Raw genomic sequence first — 15608 nt, forward strand, 5'->3', positions numbered from 1 at the left:
CCACGTATTTTTGAAGATGGCTCCGTTGAAAGAAGTTATGAGATTTGGTAGGAAGGGTAAACTTAGCCCTAGGTTCATTGGTCCGTTTGAGATTTTAGAGAAAGTGGGACCGGTAGCCTACAAGCTAGCTTTACCACCTGTATTATCCAGGATCCACGACGTATTCCATGTTGCTATGTTGAGGAAATACGTCCCAGATCCTTCTCATATTATTAGTTATGATGAGTTGGAGCTCAATGATTCACCAGGGTATGAAGAGGTACCAGTATAAATTCTGGATAGGAAGGTACAGGAGCTACATAACAAGAAGATTCCTCAGGTAAAAGTTTTGTGGAGGAATCATGCGGTAGAAGAGGCTTCTTGGGAGTCCGAGGAGCAGATGAGACAGAGGTATCCGTAATTATTCTAGGAAGTTTAAATGTAATTAGAAAATGTGAGTAAGTATGTAGTTTTCTTGACAGGTACATGTACGGTTTTAGTAGTGTAGTATTTTAGTTTTGAGAGGACTTTTCTTTTGATATGTGTAATCTCCCAGAACTTGAGTTGTAACCACGGTATTCCTCCGCTATAAGTGAGGGTGAGTAATAAAACAAGTAGACCATTTTGCTTAATAAGGGATGATGAATTATGTGAATAGTAAATTTCGAGGATGAAATTTTTATAAGGAGGGGAGAATGTAACGACCCGAATTTTTAAATGAAATTTAAATAATAAAGAAAGAAAATTTTGAAAAAGGGAAAAGAAGGGAAGCTGCCAAGCTTCGTCGACGAACACAGGGTTTCGTCGACGAAGGCTTTAAAGATTTCGTCGATGAACATAGGGCTTCGTTGACGAGAAAATACCGAGAGGGGTTTTGACGCAGCCTAAATTTCATCGACGAATACAGGTTCTCGTCGATGAAATTTGTGAAGGACTCGTCGACGAAGGTCGGGCTTGTCGACGAATCTTGCTGCTTTATAAATATGGAAATTCGGGAAATATCTCATTTTTTTAAGAAGCCTCTCTCTCACTCTCTCTCTTCAATTTTGGGCTGGTTTAACGCCGGATCGAAGATTTGAGGCTACCACGATGCTCCTGGTGAAGTTCCCTGCAAGTTTGCTAGAGCGAATCGTCTGGAAAACGAAGTTGTAAATCATCCCAAAGCTGAGGTAAGGCTTTTTAAGCCAAATTAGACTTCATGGTAGTTATAGAAATTGACGTACGCATGAAAATACTGATGTTTAGTACTAGGGATTTTAAGTTTCAGGGTATTGAGTAGGAAATCCTACGGGGGTCAAGCTAGGAAATCTGAGGGGCTTTCTCAGTAGCCAGGTAAGGGAGTAAACTAAAGCAGTTCTTTTCCATACAAACTATTATTGATTATGAGTAGTTTTATTTTCAGAAGAACATATGATATATTCGTTTATTATGAATGAAATGTACGATTGGGAAAATAATACTATGATGCTTAAAAAGTATATGTATGTATGAGATGTCAGAAAATCATGATTTTAAAATATGAAGTATGACTTTTAATAGAGCATGTGTGGCATGAATATTATTTTACGTGAAATAAGATAAAATATGAATGTTTTTACGAGTAAAATACATTTTCAGGTATTTTGGAAAGATGGGTTATGTTATATTGAGTTGACGAATATATGATAAATGAGTCATTTTCAAATGTAAATACTTGAAATGTATTTGGCGCGAGGCCATATTTATGTTATCGGCTTGAGGCCATATTTATATGATTTTGGAACGAGGCCATGAATTTATGCTATCAGCACGAGGTCATATTGATATTATTGGCACGAGACCACATTTACTATGATTTTGGCACGAGGCCATACGTATTGATATTATTGGCGCGAGGCCATATTTACTAAGATTTTGGCACGAGGCCATACGTGTGATTTCGGCGTGAGGCCGTATCTATGTTTTCGGCACGAGGCCGTAATGATGTTATGTATGATCATGTACTATATGTTATTACAATCAGGATGTTAGTTTAGTTCAGACCAGGAGCTCGGTACCATAGCTATGGGCAGATCAGATTTGGCACGAGGCCGTATTAGTGGTAACCATTCCACGAGGGGATGGGAGATGGATAGTCGATGTGGCTTTCAGTAGAGTGTGGACGTCCACCTGACAGTTCGGACCAGGTTGTGGCAGACCCATCGTACTTACAGACATATTTGATTCGGTAGTGGTAGGCCAGCTATTGTCGGGTCCCGCCTTCGGGCTGCACAACCCATCATGGGGGGTAATACATGACATTAACTAGTTATTCGTCCTAGATATATTTTCAGTATTACTAGTTATAACAGATGTTTATGTATGTTATGATTTATTAACGAATATGAAAATACATGATTATCCAGCATGATATTATGATTATTTCCAGAGTTATGAAATGTACTGTATATGTATAAGCACTTTAAATATTCATGTTGCCACACAGCTGTATTTAGTTTACTTACCCTTACTGAGAAGTGTCTCACCCCCAACATTATTAAATTTTTCAGGAGCCCCAGAGAGATCGGCGGGTCAAGGCCGCCGTTGAGTTAGTGAGATTACCCGTGAGAAGGGTAAGATTTTGTACTAAGGTTAGAGTTATTTTGTGTGACCCTAGAGATATTTTGATGTATATGGATATGTACAGAAGTACAGTATTATGATGTTAATAGAAAGCTCTGGTATTATGTTTTATGGATGGATGTATGAATTTTTATGTTTACTACTGCTAGGTTTTCCGCTATGTATGATAGGTGTCCCCGTTACCCACGGGTTCAGGTCGACCATTTTATTTATTATGTTGTATTTTATTGAGGGACGTTACACAAAGTCTCCGACCTCTCCTTCGCCCGAAACTCTATAAAAAATTTCCTCAATTGCTGCCCAATTTCTCTGTTTCCAAATCAATTGAAGCAATCTCCACTATTGCTACTCGCTTCCATCACGATTGCAGCAATTTCCAAATCAATTACACCAATTTCCTAATCGATTGCAGCAATTTCCTTTGTTGCCACTTGCTTCCATCACGATTTTCCCCTTTGCTATCGTGAACCCTCCAAACCTGTCGCAGCACCATTGTGAACTCCTATGAGTTGCGACCATCAGTACTACTCCCTTGTTGCCGATGACTCACCACCTATGGTTGTCGAACCCTCCTACACTCTTCTTCCTTTCAACACTCTCATCCATATGGTTACCATTAAATTATCCTCTTCCAACTATATCCTATGGAAGAGTCAGTTGCTTTCTCTCTTAGGGAGCCAAGAACTGATTGGCCATGTGGATGGAACTCTTGAGCCCCCACCCCGCGTTGACCCTGTGGATTCTTAGACACCAAACATCAAACATGTGGCATGGAAAAAATACTAACAAACGTCTCCTTAGCCTTCTCTTGTCCTCCCTCATTGAGGAGGCCATGATTGAAGTCGTGGGTCTCTTCACTTCATGCAAGGTTTGGGTTACCTCAGAGAACACCTTCAGCCATCGCTCAAAGGCCTGTGAAATCTGTCTCAAGGATGATTTTCAACTAATGAAACGCGGCACCGGGTCTGTTTCGGAGTACGCTCGAACCTTCAAGGCCCTCTGTGCTCAATTTCGTGCAATCGGCTGACCCGTTGATGACACAGCTAAGGTACACTGGTTCTTTCGAGGTATTGGCTCGGAATTCTTGAGTTTTTCCACAGTGCAAATGGCTCCCACCCGTTAACTTGTTTTTCTGAGTTGGTGCCCAAAGCGGAGAGCTTTGAGCACTTTCAAAAATCATTGGAACGTACTACCCCGCCCACTGCAGCATTCACTACTACCCATCGCCACCCTTTGAAAACGAACCAGAGGTCCAACTTCTCCCAAAATCACAAAGTTAGATGCGGCCAAATGCGCTTCTCCTTTGGGCGCTGTCCCCCACGTTACCAAATATGCCACATGGATGGTCACTATGTGGATCGATGCAGCAAATGGTATGATGGCCATGTCATGCCTCTGAAGCTCAGCTTGCCGAAGCCCTCACCTCATCATGTTCCATCTCTGGATATGAGGCTTCAGACGGGTACTTAGATACAAGAACTTCGACCCACGTGACTCCATCTCAGTCCGGGTAAGGATTGCGTTATTATTGGGAATGGTGTCCCTACCCTTTACCCACACTAGTAAAATTTTCCCTTCCTTTGATTTTCAACTTTTTTTTTTTTTATTACGCACCGGATATCCACGTGTCCATTTTACGGTTCACGTGACTAATCCTGCACCCCTTGAAGTTGACCCCACAACTTCAAAGGGAGGGTAAATTCAGGAGTCTAGGGGCGGAAACGAACCCTAGAGGGTTTGAACACCTGACCTCGTGAAAGGCACTTCCGCAACCTATACTACCACCTAAACCACACCTTGGGGGTACCTTTGATTTTCAACTTGTTATATGTTTTGGTTGTCCCTCACCTCACTAAAACATATTGTCCATTACTAAATTAACGTTTGATTTTCCATTATCTGCTACATTTACTAATAATCTTTTCACTATTCAGAATCGTCAAACAGGAAGGGTGGTGGCAACCGGTAAATGAGATGACAACTTATATGTGCTAAAACACAGAAATTCCGCTTTTGTTTTTGTCCTCCAAAATAAATCTCTTCATGCTTCGTATGATTTATGGCATGCTCACCTTGGACATGTGAATCATTCTATTATTTATTTTTTGAATAAAAAATGACAGCTTTATCTTACCTTTTTATTGTCATCTCTTTTATTATGTAGTACATGTCAAATTGCAAAGAATCACCGATTGATTTATACTCGTAATGAACATTGATCATCCAAAGTATTAGATCTCATTCATTGTGAGATATGGGGCCCCTTCTCCTGTAAAGTCGGAATTGGGTTTTGCATACTATGTTTTATTTGTTGATGATTTTTCCTGTTTCACTTGCCTTTACCCAATAAAATTAAAATCTGACTTCTATGCTACTTTTCTTCAATTTCAAAAATTTGTGACAAATCAACATTCTGCCCATATAAAAATATTTCAAAGTGATGGTGGTACGTAATTCACTAGTAACTGCTTTAAAGCACACCTTCGTACCTATGACATTCATCATAAACTCTCTTGTTCATATACACCCGCCCAAAACGGTCATGCCAAAAGGAAACATTGTCAAGTGACTGAGACAAACCTAGTCCTCCTTTTCCATTCTCACACTCCTATTTACTTCTAGGTTGACGCTTTTAGCACTGCTACTTACATTATCAACCGTTTTCCCACATCGCTTCTCAAAGGTAAGTCCCCTTTTGAGCTTCTATATGGTTCTTTTCCTAATTATGCAAACTTTCATCCCTTTGGTTTTCGTGTTTATCCTTGCTTATGTGATTACATGACTAACAAATTTTCCCTCCATAGTCTTCCTCGCATTTTTATTGTAAGGACCCGAACCCGAGTGGATTCCTACATATAAATTTTTCAGCGGACATACATAAATCTAAATTATTTTTATTACTAGAGCACTAGTTAGCTTTATTACAAATATATGTCTCAACTATTAAAATGAAAATTTCTAAAATTTTAAAATACACAAACATAATTCTAAATTGTATTATGCTAATTTTTTTTTTATTCTACTCTGCTCTTTCTACTCCCACTCATGCACTTGCTACGCCCGATTTTAAGTATCCTCTTCAAAATTATATGAAATGTAAAATAATGATTAAAGTGAGACGACACTCAGTAAATAAATAAGATTATTATTAGTATGTGGCTAAAATGAGCTTTCATAATATTTTAATTTCGTAAAATAATATTTAATACTATAACTTCAAAATTACTTTTAAAATAAATATAAATTAAAAATTTTCTGTATAAAACTTTTACTTTCATCTATAGCAGTAAAATTTTATAATCATATACTATAGTTGTTAAACTGAAATTTTTAACTTTTAAAATTATAACGATAATACTCAATCATGTATATATATATATATATACTTTTCTTTATTAACGCATTATTTAGGTACAAAAATGCCCCCGTTCACATAAACATATATTTTTCCTTCAATTCATCAATAGCTTTGTATACGTAATTAAAAATATATATATACATGTACTGTAAAAACTACCATTAGGCATGTTAATCGTAAGTCATGTTAACCCCCATTACTGGGTTGTGCGGTCCAAAAACTAAACTTAACTGGCTTGCCAGCCAAACTAAATTAATGTACATCATTATTAAGTGAGATTTTTCCTATTAAACCTTAGTCCGACCTAGGTGTGCACTCAGGAGAATTCCACTACCATGTAAAACCACTCTGCAAATAATGTGGGTACACTCTCATCCGTTTAAACTTTAAGTTGCAATATCGAACATTTATAATTTTCTGTATCATTTGTGCCATAAGGGGTTTTGAAAACATCTTATTATAAAATTTATAAAATTATAATAATATCATGAAAATCTCATTTTTTTACTCATATTTTCGTAAAATACGTAACGTAAAAATCAACTCATGTCATCTTTACTCATATTTTTGTGAAATATGCAACGTAAAAATAAACTCATGCCAGACAATTTTCGTGTTAAAAATATTTTTTTTGAATAGAAATTAATACTGTAAAATACCCAAGGGGTTTAGAATATTTCTTAACTGAAAAATAAACGCAAGTATATTAAAGATAAAACTGGTATAATTAAATATGCATAAAAATAAACTTTGGAGAATTTTATGAAAATAACTAACATAAACAAAATTTACTTACTAATAAACTTGAGTATAAGTTTTAAATAAAAATCTAACATAATCAAATTTACTTACAAATAAACTCAAGTAAAAATTTTAAATAAAAATATAACATAATCGAATTTACTTATCTCTTACTTAATCTTGTGCTGCGATCATAATGAATATTTTTAAAAAATGAGATCGGAAAGAGTGGGTGAGTGAGAATTTTAATTATAATAAAAAATTTTACCACTAATTTTTTCACTCACTAATTCTTCTTTTCTTTTGGAATTTTTTTTGTGAAAAAAGAATGTTGAGAGCTTCCTATTTATAGGAAAATTTTGGGGAAGAAAATTAAATTTGTAAAAATGTAGGGAGAGAGGTGAAATTATAATTTTTAAAAAAATTAAGGAATTGACATGGATGGGTTAGGTATGAGTTAGGTATGAGATGGGGATGGGGATCATGTTGGAGAAATGGGAGTGCTTGTCGACACTCTCATTAGATTAATTTTTAATTAATTTAATTAATTAATTAATTTTTTGAAATCATTATTATTATCATTGTTATTATTTTTAAATTTTGTTTTAGTCCTACACAATTTCGAGTCCTAAGTGGGTCTTACGTAACTCCAATAGTCTTCACACAATTTTATGGACCCTACACAGTTTCGGAACTCATCTGGACCCCACACAGCTTCAAGACTCATGTGAACTCGACATAGAATACCTATATTATTATTATTATTATTATTATTATTATTATTATTATTATTATTATCATATATTTCTACAAACTATGTCAATCAAAACATTATTTTATGTATATGTACTTATTTACGTGTACAAGTAGTATCTATCCTGTTTATCTTATAAAATTTCATTTTGATCAAGTCAACCTCTAGGGAGCAACTAAGCCGCAATGGTCTCTGAACACTAGCTGAGATAAGGTCTTTTTTAAGCATCAAATATAGAATCAAGGATCCTACAGAAAAGCACTTATATATTGATATTAACTTAATGACCATTTATTATTATCATTATTATTATTATTATTATTATTATATTTTAATCGTATATATATATTTTTCAGTCATCACATTCTCCCCTCCTTATAAAAATTTCGTCCTCGAAATTTGATAATTTAAAATTAGTACAACATGATTGGTTGCGCTCTTTGAAAGAGTAAATTGATGAACGATTTTGCTAAATCTTAGAATAGATTAAGGTCAATTTGGCGAAATATTTTATTTTGGGAACTGAAGTGTGAATCGTCGATCTAATAGGGGTTGAAATGGAAAAGAAATTCAGAAGATTTGGAAAAGGATAATTTTTTTTAAATATATATATATAACAAAATGAAATGAAATCTGGCTTTTAGAGCCTTAGCGCAATGTCAACATCTATCGAAGTGCTAGCGGTGTCATTGCTATTTTCCTGGGTTCTTTCTTGGCGGAGTTGACCTCTTGTAAGTTGCCAGGTTGGGTCAGAAAAAAGGAGAAAACGCCGGTTTGTTTGGCAAAGGAGGAAAAGCTGCCCTCTTCCCCTTGTGGCCTTCGGTGGGGATGCTCGTAACGAGCCATCAGTGGCCCCGTATATGAGTCTCAAGGTGTATTGGATCTCTTGGCAATGGTGGAGTAGGCCAGCATTATCTGAAACCCTTAGTGTGGTGACTGCGATGCTGCCATTGTAAGGGGTATGACTCATTGGTGTGATGTTAGTTGTAAGCTTCATAGACGGAATATTGTCAATAGGGATGAAGGTACAAGTGGTTGAGAAAACGGCAGGGGCACTATTTGAGGCGATAGTGGCGAAGGAGGTAAGATGGATAATTGGTGGGCCAATAGTTAAAATAGTGACTTCTTCAACTAATCCTCACCTACGCCTACGGTTCTCAAACCAAAAGCGTACATTTTTCAACTCTATTGGACCATGTCGTACTGCAAGCAAGATAGCCTGCTCTACAAAAGGGAGTTCCCCTTGACTGCTGCGGAAGGCTTCCTCTAAAATCTCCAGTTGTGCCTTACTGAGTTTCCACCTTTGGATTGGCGAACTAGTGCTACTCTCGATAACTTGGGGAGTTTGGTGATTTGGCAACATTTTCAGTTAAATGAAACGAGTAACGAGACAACTAAAAGAAAAGTTGGGAAGAGCGAATATATGCAAAACGAAATGTGGTTGTTTAAGATGGTAGAAAGTTGTGATGCTTAGAGTTCGAGGAGTAAAATTTTAAAATCATATACTATAACTGTTAAACTGAAATTTTTAACTTTTAAAACTAAAACACCCGTGTACCTTGGAGCTGGTTAAACAAATCATCTATACGGAGTAAATGATATTTATTTTTGATTGTCACATTATTAATCTCCCTATAATCGCACATCTTCATAGTCCCATCTTTCTTCTTCACAAATAGAATAAGAGCTTCCCACGAAGATACACTAGGTCATATAAAGCCCTTATCGAACAAATCTTGCAGCTGATTCTTCAATTCTGTCAACTCCGTTGGTGTCATTCAGTACGGTACTTTAGAAATAGGCGTTGTACCTAGAAGTAGATGTAACGACCCGAACAATAATGATATTTAAATAATAAATAAGGGAAAAAATGGAAACAGTAACAGAAGGAGATAGCCATCTTCGTCAATGAACGCTTTGTGTTCGTCGACGACATTGCATTTTGGAGGTGATAATTTCAAAAAATTTCCCAGGCTTCTTCGACGAACATAGGGGTTTCGTCGATGAGGGTTCTTCAGGATCTCGTTGACGAGGTCCCGTCTCGTCGACAAGAAGGTACTGAGAAGGATTTTTGGAAGTTTGAAATTCGTTGATGAGGGTGCAAGTTCATCGACGAACTCTCTATAGGACTCATCGACGAGGTGACGTGAATCGTCGACGAATCTCACAATATAAATAGTACTTAAACTCAGTTTTTACGCAGAAATCTCAGCGGAGACTCTCTCTCTCCTCTCTCTACGGTCCCTCTCCAATTTTTTTTCGATTTCGGCCCCGCCAATTGCCGGATCGACAATATAAGGCCACCACGATGCTCCTGACAAAGTTTTCTTCAAGTCTGCTAGGGCGGATCATTGGTGGGATTGAGTTGAATTTCTTCCCAGAACAGGCTAAGGTCTTTTAGTCAATTTTTGGTCTTCTAGCAGTTGTATGAAATGATGCAGGCAAAGAAATATTGATATTTTGTTCTAACGAATGTTGTTTTCAGGGTATCCTGTAGGAAGCCCTGCAGGGGTAGGACCGGTATATGATAAGAGCTTTTTAATACTCAGGTAAGAGAAATATGCTATGCTACGCAGTTTTAGAATGAGATTCAATATGAAATGTATATTTTACTAGATTATTATTCAGAATAGAAATTATACAGTTTATCATGTATATTTAATATGTTTTAAATTACTGTGTGGTTTGAGAATATAAATATAGTACAGAAGTATGTTTTATAGTATTTTCAGAGTATGTGATACAGAATATACAGATAGTAAATATGTTTTATAGTATTTTTAGAATATCATGATTATACAGATTTACAGTTTATTACAGAAATACAGTTGATATAGATACAGTTTACAGTACCATGACATATAGTTTTACAGTTCATTTTAGAAATACAGTTGATACAGATACAATTTACCACAGCGTCATGGTTTACACAGTTATTATAGAATCATGGTAAAACAGATAGTTGTATATAGTGATGTATTATATAGTATCAGACCTTGTTGGACCATTACAGATTATAGAGCACGGTACTGTAACTACATACAATATATAGAGTACAACCACCTATTCAGATAATACGTGGTATAAAGGTCAATCATATAGAGCCCACGAGTGGACAAGATCCCCATCGGATATGGGTTGAGAAGGGCTGATCTGACCTATGGAGTATAGTGATTTATTCTAGTTGGCCAGCCAGGGTAGATCCCGCCTACGGGCCGCACAACCCTGTCATGAGGGGTTAAATCACGACACACAGTTATCCACAAGGAAATTTTCAGTTATTACTATGTTTATATAGATTTACAAAAACAATATATATATTAGAAGTATTTTGAGTAGAAACCTAAAGTACAGATATGATAAGCAACCGGAAAAAGGTGATGGTTTACATTACTGGTATTGTTTTTACAGATTCTCTGATACATGATTATTTAGTAATAGATTCACAGCATTGTAACTCAATTATCATATACTAGCAATAGCATATTTCGTCTTACTGAGCGTTTGCTCATCCCATTACTTTAACATTTTTCAGGTGATCTAGGTTGGCGAGCATACCAGGGTCGCAAATAAGGGGGCCTGGTATTGTCTTGACAGTAGAGTGAGTATTTTGAGAGTATTTTTGTATAGCCCTAGCCAGTTGAGGGTATTTTTGGAAAACAGTCATCTATGTATATTTTGGGAAACATTTTAATACTCTAGTATTATATATAATTATATATGGTTATGTTCATTTGATTTTTGCTTCTCGTTGCTTAGGTTGATGGTTGGGTTTAATTCAATTTGGTATCAGAGTATTATAAATGTTATAGTATAAAAAAAAACCCAGTTAAATGGCAGGTCATTATAGTAGATCTATAGGAAAATCCACCTCACGATCAGGCGGTAAGCCTGGTAATTCATCTGAAAAAACATCTATAAACTCCTTTACTACAGGCATGCTAACAAGTTTTAATTCATTCTTTGGCATCTCCTTCACAAAAGCCACAAACCCCTAACAACCGCTCAGCAGTAGTCTCCTCACCTGAATAGCTGAAACTAACTGGGGTGAAGATTGCACTCGTGACCCTGCGAACCTAAATTTTGCCCTTCTTGGAGGTCTGAATATCACTTCTCATGAAGGACAATCTATACTGGCAAAATTAGCTGCTAACCAATCCATGCCAAAGATTACATTGAACCCATGCATGTCTAGCACTATTAGATCAGTAGACAAAATTTCCCATTGAATATCAACTGGCCATTCCCAAAGTACCTTACTACACCTCACTACTGACCCAGTTGGTGTAGATACCAACAACTTAGTGTCTAACAACTGTGTTTTTGCCCCACATAGTCTAGTGCACTCTGAAGAAACAAACGAGTGTGTGACTCCTGAATCAAATAATGCAATAACTTTAAAAGAAAGCATTCTAACCATACCTATCACCACGTCACCAATCGTCCCAACATCTTTTGGCGTAAGAGCGAACACTCTGGCTGGAGCCATATTCTTCTGCTGGCCTCCACGTGGTGCTTGGTAGCCTCCTAAGTACGGTCTAGGAGCAAGAGCGGCATCTGGTGGTGTAGGACAGTCTTGCACCATATGCCTCGGTCTACCGCAGTGATAGCAGACAACTCCACTTGCTCGACACTCTCCCAGTGTCTCCTTCCACAAGTCTGATAGACAGGACGACCTTGCACTGTCTGCACCTCGCGTCCTCCAGTCTCCTTCCTCTATCCTCTGCCATGGTTTCCTCTCCTCCACTGATTCTGTCTAGGACCTTGCTGGTAACTCGAATATGCAGATCTCTTCCTATGTCCTTGCTCCTCTGCATCCAAACGCTCACCAACCTCTGCTAAGGCTGCTCTATCGACTAACTCAGTAAAATCCTAGATTCGTAGCACTACCACTTGCTTAAATATACTTCGCGTTAGACCTTTTTCAAACTGTCTCGCCTTATTTACCTCATTAGGGACAATATATGAAGCAAAACGAGAGAGCTCTATAAAACGCGCCGTATACTACTAGACTGATAACTGTCCCTGCTTCAGACTCAGGAATTCTTCCACTTTAGCCTCCCTAATAGTAGCTTAAAAATATCTCTCGAAGAACAATTCCTTAAATTGATCCCAAGTCATGGCTATCGATGTAGCCCTCTGCTGCTCCAGAAGCCTCACAGCAGCCTAGCACCTCTTAGCCTCTCTTATCAGTCTATAGGTGGTGAAGAGGACCCTCTGTTCTGCGGTACACTGCAACACGGCCAAGACTTTCTTAGTCTCCTGCATCCAGTTCTCGGCGATTGCAGGATCGACTCCTCCTGAGAATGCCGAAAGATTTATCTTCGTAAACTTCTCTATAGAATACCCATGGCCTGTAGACAGACCACCCTGCTCTCTAGAGCTCCTAGCGATATCAGCCATAACCTATTGAGCTGGAAAATATCTCTCGAAGAACAATTCCTTAAATTGATCCCAAGTCATGGCTATCGACGTAGCCCTCTATTGCTCCAGAAGCCTCACAGCAGCCCAGCACCTCTCAGCCTCTCCTGTCAGTCTATAGGTGGCGAAGAGGACCCTCTATTCTGCGGTACACTGCAACACGGCCAAGACTTTCTCAATCTCCTGCATCCAGTTCTCGGCGGTTGCAGGATCGACTCCTCTTGAGAATGCCAAAAGATTTATCTTCGTAAACTTCTCTATAGAATACCCATGGCCTGTAGACAGACCATCCTGCTCTCTAGAGCTCCTAGCGATCTCAGCCATAACCCGTTGAGCCACGCTACGTAATATTGTGTCAGAGTCAGTCCCACCTGCACCTGAGGGCCCTGCCCCATCACTGCCGCTCTCATGGGCACTACCTCCTCCTAGATCCATCATGAACAACAACAAACGTAAATTAGAAATCCTATACTTTTAGCTTACACACCTAACATAGTTCCCCCACTTTAACTCCCTCAACTCATTCCTAACCCCAATCCTACATTCTAGAAATACAACCCGACAATAGTTTACTCTGGTTTTCATGGAATCGTCGCCATGGAATTCCTACCTCTAGAATGTAGAACAAAACCTCAAATCATTTTCCTATACTCTGGTATTGTTTCCGCTGCACTTTAAAGTTTACAGAACCTAGCAACCTAGGCTCTGATACCAAACTGTAACGACCTGCTTAATTTTCATATATTTTTTTTCAATACTATAATAAAACTAGTATAACACATCTAGCAGATCATGATCAACCTGAACCCGTGAGTACCAGGGATACATCAGAGATATAATACGGAAGCCTAAGTAGTAAGAAATATAAAATCATATACATCCCCACGTATTATCTAACACAATACCAGAGTTGCTATATTCATTATATACATCTCAAAATAGTCAAAAACCAGTCCTAGGGTCGTTTCCCACAAGACTATCCAACCCTACCAAAATATATACCCTTTAGAAAGGGCAGACCAGCTATAACTATCTCAGCGGAGCTTTATCCGCTCTCCTATCAGAGGCTCCTGAAATGATCATATAATTAGGGATGAGACACCTCTCAGTAAGGAAAATAAACTAATACTAGTGTGTGGTAACATGAGCTTTTCTGTGATATACATATAATCATATACATAAACATAACCAGTAAAACTGTATATATATCATTTCTGGGAAAAACATGTATAATCATAGCATAGCATAACATACAGGATTTCTTTAAGCATAATCCATCTTATACAAAAATAATAATAAGAAAACAACCCTGGTAGGTTAGCTGGTTGTTGTCATGTATTACCCCCATATGACTGGGTTGTGTGGCCCAAAGGTTGAACCTGACAATGATTAGCCGACCACTGCCAAGTCAAAAGTACAGTCTATAAGTCTGATGGGTCTGCCAGACCTGGTCTGTACACCAAGTGCATCCACACTTCTTAAAACCACATCAACTATCCGTCATCACGCTACTCCATATAGCAGCATTAACACAATATCATGATGATCATGAACACATAGCAGTGGTTTCGTGCAAGTGCTAACTTAAACGAAGCCAACCAGGTTCTGATAACATATAACATATAATCAAACTGTGATACATGAATATTTCATATTATTAACTGCCAAATCAATATCATTGCATCATTTTGTATATTTATATATCATAAAAATCATTATCCCGTACGCCGATATTTCATATTTTACCATAGGTCGGCCCGTACGTTGGCAAATCAGATCCATAGCTTGGCTCGTACGCCAAAAAATCATATGCATAATATTATCATGTTCCCAGAGAACAGTAATTTATCATAAATTCTACTCTTGCCACACATAATGGGTTTTACAAGTAATTAGAATATCTCATCAGTTTTAGCAGTATTTTCCAACATAATACATATTTATATACATACATTTTTCTGAAATCAAATGCTATAAAATTATACTTTATATTTTCATAAACATCTAGCTTAGTTTATCCCCTTACCTGATTTGTGAAAAGCCCCTAAGAAAAAAAATAGTCCTGCACCCGCAGGGTTCCCCGTTCAACACCCTGAAAATGATATTCCCCATAACTAAATTTCAGTATTTCTATGCGTACTACGTTTCCTACAACTGTCAAAAAGTCAATATTGAGTAGAAAGCCTTACCCTGGATTTGGGATGGATTCCGAACTAGCCCCACCAACGATCCACTCCAACAGATATGTAGAGAACTTCCTCAGGAGCGTTGTGGTGGCCTTGGATCGTCGAACCGGCAAAAGATCGGCCCAAAATCCTAGAGAGAAGGAGGGAAAACCGAGAGAGAGAGAGAGAGAGAGAGAGAGAGAGAGAGAATTTATGCAGCCAAAATGAGCTGAAAAAATGCGTTTAGGGCTACTTATACTATGACCTTCGTTGACTAGCCACGTCATCTCGTCGATGAGGTCGTGAAAACAATTCGTCAACAAACTCACTCATCGTCGATGAAATTCAAAAATGCCCAAAACATCCTCTCGGTACTTTCTCGTCGATGAATCACCACCTCATCGATGAGCCCCTCTTGTTCTCTCGTCAATGAATTTCCTATGTTCATCGATGAGGACTTGTTTAATTATTCTGTTAATTCTTTTTTTCCCCCTTCTTCCATTATTTAATTATTTAAATGTTTGGGTCACTATAAGGCGAGTGAGAATTTTAATTATAACAAAAATTCTCCCTTCACCATTAATTCTTT

Source organism: Malania oleifera, chromosome 6, assembly GCF_029873635.1.
Source record: "Malania oleifera isolate guangnan ecotype guangnan chromosome 6, ASM2987363v1, whole genome shotgun sequence".
Taxonomy (NCBI): domain Eukaryota; kingdom Viridiplantae; phylum Streptophyta; class Magnoliopsida; order Santalales; family Ximeniaceae; genus Malania; species Malania oleifera.